General features: G+C 30.4%; 1 long non-coding RNA gene across 1 annotated transcript; it reads right to left on the bottom strand.

Annotated features, from left to right (window-relative positions):
- Window positions 1-1,095: 1,095 nt before the first annotated feature.
- LOC133186016 (uncharacterized) lies at window positions 1,096-8,034 on the bottom strand. Its single transcript, XR_009720990.1, has 4 exons — window positions 7,956-8,034; window positions 5,975-6,036; window positions 1,888-2,022; window positions 1,096-1,675 (listed from the first exon to the last, which is right to left on the bottom strand). It is a non-coding gene; the product is annotated as an uncharacterized LOC133186016 (long non-coding RNA).
- Between the last annotated feature and the right edge of the window lie 327 nt (window positions 8,035-8,361).

Below are 8,361 nucleotides of genomic sequence, written 5' to 3'. Positions count from 1 at the left end.
GTCGGTACATATTGTACCGCTAACAAATTTTACAGCCACACTTCCTCATAAAATTTGACCAGTCTTAGTAACCTAGTTGTAGGGCATTCGCTTCGAAATTGGGAGACCGCGTCCGATTCTCGTTCGCTGCGCTGCGTCAAACCTAAGACGTAAACATTTGTAGTGACTGTTCCTTCAAAAATGTCAGGAGTCTTTCGAATAAGACCTTACAAACCGAGGAACCGTGTCACGGTAGGCGTTGGCACGATAAAGAACCTTCACTGCTCAATGGCCCTTAGTGCCAAATATAGGTCTAAATTTGAACCTCTCACTGGCATTCGGTGATATCTCTATGTGAGTGAAAAATACTCGAACGGAACGTCAAACAACCTACAATCAAATAATCAATCGATCAATTTTAAGATTTTATTCTGCCTATATATTGCAGATAATATAACAACACAATATTCAGTGCATCAATTTATTGTGTTAATGATAAAGAACTGCATGAAACAAAACAAAAAAATTACTTATCGATTGCTTGATAAATAGTATCTATATTTTAGTATAGATATAGGAAAAACTGTGTAATACGTTGTACATAAAAATATTCAAAAGATAAATAGAAATAAAGATTCATCATTAAATCCAAAATATGACACAAGTGGGTTTCTACAGAATAATGTTATTTTATGCTCAAAGAATAGGACAATAACAGTGTTCCATACTTTTAAGAGATAACAATAGATATTCCTAATATACAAATTACACACATTTCATACAAAAACAGTTTAACCATGATAAATACCTACGTAATAAATAAAAATAACACAAGTTTAATTACAGTGTGAGGCACCATAAATCAGAAAAAAATGAACTATTGGCATGGGTATCCTTGTGTGGGTCACACAAAGGAGTAAAACAGGAGTCAACAGGAAGTGATGTATATATTAAGAAAAGTAACTCTACAGATACAAACAAAAGATGACTCTAAATACTATGAAAGAGAACTTTTTGATTAAGAAAGATAACTCCTGCTCTGAAATAAATAATTTAGGAAATAAATATACATATAAATGGAATGTTCATAAACATTACAAAGTTGAAATAGCACACTTTTAAGTTTGGTTTTTATTTTATAAAAGTTAATCAATAAATGACTGTAACTTTTATGACATAAAGAAGTTTTTATAATATATAAACAACGTAGTTTCTAATCATTTTTCGTTTAAGAAAAAAAAAATAAATAAAAAATAACGATTTTCTTGTATGGCTGACCGTTTACGTAAACATAATTTCCGACAAAAAAAATTAGTGCCTTTTTTTCAAAGTCAGTATATTTTTAACCTCATCAAGAACCCTATCTTTTTACTAAATTCATCATCCCAACTCATTACATCGATGTCTTCCAACTAAGTGATCATTTCATGGTTTCTGTTGGTCTCTAAAACCGGGACCCTTACATCATCTAGATAAGACGTCGAATCATCAACAAGAATAGACGGTGGTAGTTCATATCTATGATATCGAATTGAAACCGGTTTACTATCTCTTTGATGCATGGGCCGTCTACAAAGTATTTTCAATCTGATGTTTAGGACTTGCAAAATGGCAAGCAATGTCAAAAGAAAGACTATGATTCCGAGAAAGATGTTGGATGAATTCATATGTGTCACACTGTTGTCCATTTCTTTTTCTGTAAAAATAGAAAGAGGAAGAAATTATTGCTGAGTTGCATTTTTTTCTTTTTCTGAGAAGAAATTTTATTTTTCAACTGATCTAAAATTCTTTGCCTATAATTTTGGACATATCTGTATTATATTTCTTGATACATGATAAAACCAGCAAGTTTTTTTAAAGAATAAATAAAATATGTATTGATCATTCATAGTCAGTTAACAATCTTACCATTGTTAAATATGCATCCTTTTGACGGATGACAATACTGTGGGGTACAATAGCATTTTTGCTGACAGTCATCTCCAAAACTTGGGAATCGACAAGTGCGAGAACAATTGACACCAAAGTAACCGGACACACAATCTTTCAAAATAAAATGAAACATTGGTACCATTTCGGGTGTGACTAGTCGACAGGGGATTCTTATTCCTCCTGTGCACCTGATCCTACCTCTGGAATTCCCGAATTCCGTGTTTTGTGCTCTGTTCACAGATTTGTATTGTTTGATTTTTTCAATGATTGATCACTAGTCATTATCTTTACCGTTTTCACCTACTCTATGAATTATATCACAGTTATATATATATATATATATATATATATATATATATATATATATATATATATATATATATATATATATATATATATATATATATATATATATATATATATATATATATATATATATATATATATATATACTACCTATGTATGAGGTTTTAGGAATCGCTACGTTCTTCAGAACATGGATTTCTTATTTTTGCCTGTCTTTCCAATTCACATTTTTAATGCAGTATCCTTATTGAATCAATGAAATATGTGGAGATAACAAAGTCTTCAAGCTCAAAAGTCCATTAAACATTAAAAAAATAGGAGCAGAGCAAACACGGACCTCTAAGACATCAGAGGTGGGATAAGGTGCCATGGAGGAGTGAGCATCCCCTGCTCACCGGTCACACCCGCCGTGTGCTCCTTGTCATAATCGGGAAATAACGGAAAAATTCGTCGACAAGTCAGTGTTTAAATGGTGGCCTAATACAGTGCAGGGAACTAATTTTGTAACATAAACCAGCATCAGCATAAGCATTAGTAGCATCAGGATAGAGCTAGCATCAGGATCAGCATTTAAAAAACAGCATTACCAGGATCAGCATCAGCAAGCATAGGATAAAACCGGCATTGACCTACATAAAACCAGCGTTATCCTACTAGCATCAGAAAATCAATGAGTTTTAATTCAGGAAAAAATTAAAAAAGAAAGAAAGAATATTGGTTAAAGTATTCACATTATTGATACATAGTGAGATATTATGATCAAATAAGTGTGAAAGGCACTTTTATTGCTTTAAACGGCAATGCTGAAATTCATTATCTACTTCCGGTAGCATGATGCTGCTTCCGGTAGCATTAACCTATTTATAAAACAGCATCAGGATAAAGATTACTAGTATTAAATCAGCAAGCAAAGGAAGCATTCAAATCAGCAAGCAAAGCAAGCATTCAAATCAGCATCGATGCTGTAACAAAATTAGTTTCCTGCACTGTAATTAGTATGAAAAAATTCAGACAGCATTTGACTTAATGAAAGATTGTATTTGCTGACAAGGTCATTGTATCGACCATAGAACTTACGAAATGATGACTTTAAACGAGACTGCTGATATTCCTGTTTCATCAACTTGTTTGTCAATAATTTATCTCGTTTTATAAATTGTTCATACGTAGAGCATGCTCTAGCGTATCGAATCAACTGAGAGATATAAACCCCGTATACAGGTGATAAGGGTATATTGCTGCACAAGTAAGGGAAGTTGACGATTAAAAAGTTAAAGTCATCACGTTTATCATAAAGCTTTGTTGCTAGATACATTTTAATTTCCTCCCTTTCTCTTTCCCAAAAAAGTTTTAAGCAATCGTTTATGTATAGAGTGTTTTGCTCTTTTATGTCAAACTTCAAAATAGAGTCTAGAGTTGAGAAAAGAAAAGATTTTACTGAAATTTGGGACAATGAGCTCCTTAATTAAAGGAGAATGAAAGAAAAGAATTTTAAGTTTAAATATGCGATGAAAGGATTTATTGAGATAACCACTACACACATTATTCTCTAGAAGGTATTCTAAGATTTTCATTGTATTCGTCTGAACGTGAGTGGTCTCCTTGTCACATAAGTGACGTTTAACCTCTTTCAATGCCCAAACTTTTCAATATACAATTATTGTTTCAATAAATAAGAATGTTACCATCAAAATAAACAAAGAATATTTCTAAAAGTAAATATTTTGCTTTGGTATTCATCAAATTTAAAATCTAAGGAAGTAATATATTTTGCTCCAAAGGAAATAAGAGCACAAACCGCTTTTACTTAACTTACATGTAAAATACAATCCATTTTTAATTAATTAAAATAAGTTCACTATTAGTTTAAAGTGGTTATTTGAAATTTGTTTATAATTTCCTTTGTTCAGTACATATATATGTGTTTCCATTTCATATTTCCTTTTCTCATACCAAGTATGATGATTTTTTATCAAAGTCATTAGAACACATGTTCACGCTTTGTATTTTATAGAGTGGTACAGTGTACAGTGTACACTTTGAAGGTACTAAATGGCAAAATGTGATGTCAAACTTGTGGACTCCTAAGGAATCGGTTACGACAGGAAAACAACGAATTCATAATATAGCCCCAACATCTTACACTACACTACTCAAAAAAAAGTGTATCTGTTATCCACAATTTTAGTTAAGGAGGTTGGATCCTGCCTTCAAAAGTAATGAGAATTTTTTATCAAGTATATTTATAGAATTTATACACATAGCTTAATTAAAAATCAAAACAAAAAATGGGGGTCAATGCGCTTCTTTTGGCGCTACAGAGCATTTAGTTTGACCTTTTTGCACTGTAAATACGTCTTACACATAAATCAATTTATAAAGTTTTTCCTCCAATATTTTTTTATTCAAATAATTATGGGAACAAACACAGCCTTATTTCATCTTGATTAGACACATTAAAATTTGTGACAATGAAAAAAATTTCAAATTACTCCGCATGTTCAATTACTTGACCTTTTTGCACTCAAAAAATTTCATTTTTCTGGCATTAAAAATTTAACAAGCAAAAAAATAATTTGAAAGTAATGACATTTTACTGAATTTAAGAAGAATGGTTAAAAGTATCTTATATATTCAGAAAAGAAAATAAAAAGTGGGGGTCTGTGATGTTAATTTTTAGATATTACTAAAAAAGTGCCAATTTTAAGCTTAAATTAGAGCTATTTTTTCTTGATTTTTCACAATATATTTGCTATATTTATCAAATATGATGATAGAATCCATGACAGTTTATTTGATGTATAATTTAGGACCAGTATAAAACAGTTCACTGCACAAAATAACTCTGTGTGCAGGCTACATGGAAAAATAGGAATCCAAACTTAACATACTTTAAATACTTCGAAAAAGAAATAATGATCATTTTCTTCGAAAAAACCTTCCGCCACAAAATATAGTTCCTCGCTTAATGCCTTTGGTATGGAATTTAATCATGGAGTTTTAACTTAATATTGTTTAATTGGCATTGTAGAATCCAAATTTATTGTAAGAATTAAAACTTTATGCAGAATTTTTGAAATATAGGTTAAGATATAAATCTGCTCAAAAGCTCAGGAGCGAACCTCGTTAATAATTATGATGCGGTACAAATAATTACATTATAAAAACTATGAAATTCTTGTAAGCCATGGATTCTGACTTGTCATTTTCAGATTTAAATTATTGAGTCACTAATTCTAAATGGTCTATTTCAAAGCGAGGAAGATTTCTGCCATATACTTTTGTTAATGAAATATATACCCGTAGTTTTATATAAAAAAATAATGTAGAAATCCAATCATTAAAATTATATGCTTACATATACTAGTACATATTTTAAAAATTCATTTAATCTATTTTCTTAGGTAATCATTAATTTTTTTTTAAATTTTATTTTCACTCCACTAACATACAGAATACAAACAGCATAATAAAAGTATTAAAGAATACAACTTTGGCTTATTTAAAATATAATTTTCTTTTAACGATTTTTTAATGAGTAAACCATTCGAGATTACTGTATTATGTAGTCATGTATATTTTATAAGTTAAAAATTAAGTTAATCTTCAATCCTTAACTTGAGGTAACAAAACGTCAGACTGTTATTCACTCTATTCTCAGCCTTCTTGTATTTTTGTAAAGTATCTAGGTAATTTTCTATATTTTTAAATCATAATATTTTAGTAAAAGTATTAAAAATGAAACTGAAATACTGACCTTTACAAATATTTTTCTTGTCATCCCATATTTTATCCTGGGAACAGGGTTTTGACGACAGGCTGTCAAAGAAAAAAAATCTGGAACATTCTGCACTGCTACATTAATTTCATTTCGACACAGAACAATTTCTGCTGAACAGTATTTACCTGTTTCAAAGAAATTGAAGTTTCTACTTACGTTATAAAACTATCTGTAGTCAACCATAAAGAAAATGCAATACATAAAAAGGAAACAGAATTTTTCATCTCTCTTTATTAAACTGAGCTTTGAAATAGAATTTTGGTAATCCGTTTCCTGTTCCTATCCGAAAAATGTTTCACCTGGACTGCTTGAGTTTAATCTAAAAATATGATACCAAGTATGTGATATACTTATAAGAGTAAATAACCAAGGAAGAAGGAAAATGCTTGCACTTTACATATATGAAAAATTTTAATTATGTTGGGATCACTTGCATTTGCAGGGCCAATTTTTCGGGAATTTCCGACTGAAATCTGGTTTGCAGTTGGATTAGGCCCCTTATTTAAAAGCAAAGTAATCTTTCTAGTTAACGAAACAGTCATCGTTCCATTAATTCTGATAAATACAATTTTGAAAGATGATTAGTCAATCTATATCAATGTCTGCACTCATAAAACACATTCATTTAAGGACATACGCAAAGTAGTTTGAACTTTATTGTCTTTTTCGCTGGAGTTGAAGAGTTCCAATAATTAAAGGAACTGTGTGCTACATTTTAATGTCTATTTATGCTGGTGTACATTTCTTCTAAAACAATTTGGATAAATAAAACATTTAGAATATATGTTTAGTATTTTTTGTATATTTTTCTTTGAATTATACATGAATTTTCTAATAAATTTCAGCACAAATATTCATTAAAAAATATGTACATATACATTCATTGCAAATATGATAGCTAATTGGCGCAAAACATTTTTGCACCATGTGGAGTCTCCGTTGGGAGCCTCAGTTTACCCAAACCCTCTGATTTTCATACAGACAGTAAAAACTAACTGAAGTATAATTCAAATGCAAAAAATATAGGAAGTAATGATTTGTTTGGCTGTAGTCAATGTTTATCTATGCAATACATACCTACTCTATAGGACAAACACCACCAAATGTTTTCCCATAGACTTCCATACAATGTTGAAACCCTGTCACTGATTCATAAATTGAATTTTGGGCAATTGACTTTCTTGCAATGAAAGTTCGAGATTCACCTTTATTTCACTTGTAAAATACAAGTCTTTTCTCATAATGTCTACTCATGGGCCCTATAGCATTTTTTTCTCTCCGCACAACTTTAAGTGTCCACTATGTCTGCGCCCATGTATATGGTTATATAGGTGTTTTTCCCTTGGCACTATGGCTTTTGTAAATTACCATGGTTACCGACCTAGTGACCTCGTGACATTTAATCTTGCCTTTGACCTGTTTTTCAAAAAAAAGTTCATAGTGTCGATATTCAGCATATTTTTGACATTCAAGAGGTAAGTGTCTGCTATCAGGTCTGCTTATTTCATTTTCATGAGTTTTTTTTCCAGTATGACAAGCAGCCGTGCATTTATCAGGAACAGACTTTCCTCTGACATTCTTAGTTGACAATATCATAAAATGCAAATGTAAGTTATAAACAACATGGTGTTATGAACAATTTTAGTTCTGCCCTAACGGGCGTCATGTAATTTGCATGCAGAATAAATGTTGTTCATAATGACAAGTTCACTGAAAAACGTATATATATATATATATATATATATATATATATATATATATATATATATATATATATATATATATATATATATATATATATATATATATATATATATATATATATATATATATATTTGTTATACCTTTAAAAAAATTTTCCTATATAAATCAATACTAATAAAAGTCTAACATTTTCAATGTTTTACTGAGCGGGCATAAAAAAATCGATGTTTAACCGCGGAGTAAGATACTGGACCTGCAGATGAGATGTTGGACCGCTTACGTTACACAGTGGGCGGGGTCAGCGAAATCTCATTTGCATTGGTGTTCCACATACATATCTGTCAAAAAATAATAATAAAATAAATAAATGAATAAAAGGCATAACAAAACATTTATTGACTGTGTTTTCGGGCAAAATGTGTTTTGTCGACCCCTCGAACCAAACTGTTTGCCTTTGGCCTAACGGCCTCAGGCAAACAGTTTGGTTCTTGGGTCCAACAAAACGCATGTTGCCCTCGAATCCAGTCAATAAATGAAATTAATAGCACCTTAATTTATAATATATAAATTAAGTATAAATTAAATATAAATCTATATATACATATATATGCATATTTATAAACTGTGTTGGAACAGTTTTTACACTTTTTCTAAACAAA

This window comes from Saccostrea echinata, unplaced genomic scaffold (assembly GCF_033153115.1).
Source record: "Saccostrea echinata isolate AGI-Se365-2 ecotype Australia unplaced genomic scaffold, CSIRO_AGI_Sech_v1 ptg000012l, whole genome shotgun sequence".
Lineage (NCBI taxonomy): Eukaryota > Metazoa > Mollusca > Bivalvia > Ostreida > Ostreidae > Saccostrea > Saccostrea echinata.
Note: the sequence above shows the minus strand (reverse complement) of the source record. Positions and strands in the feature narration are given on the sequence as shown.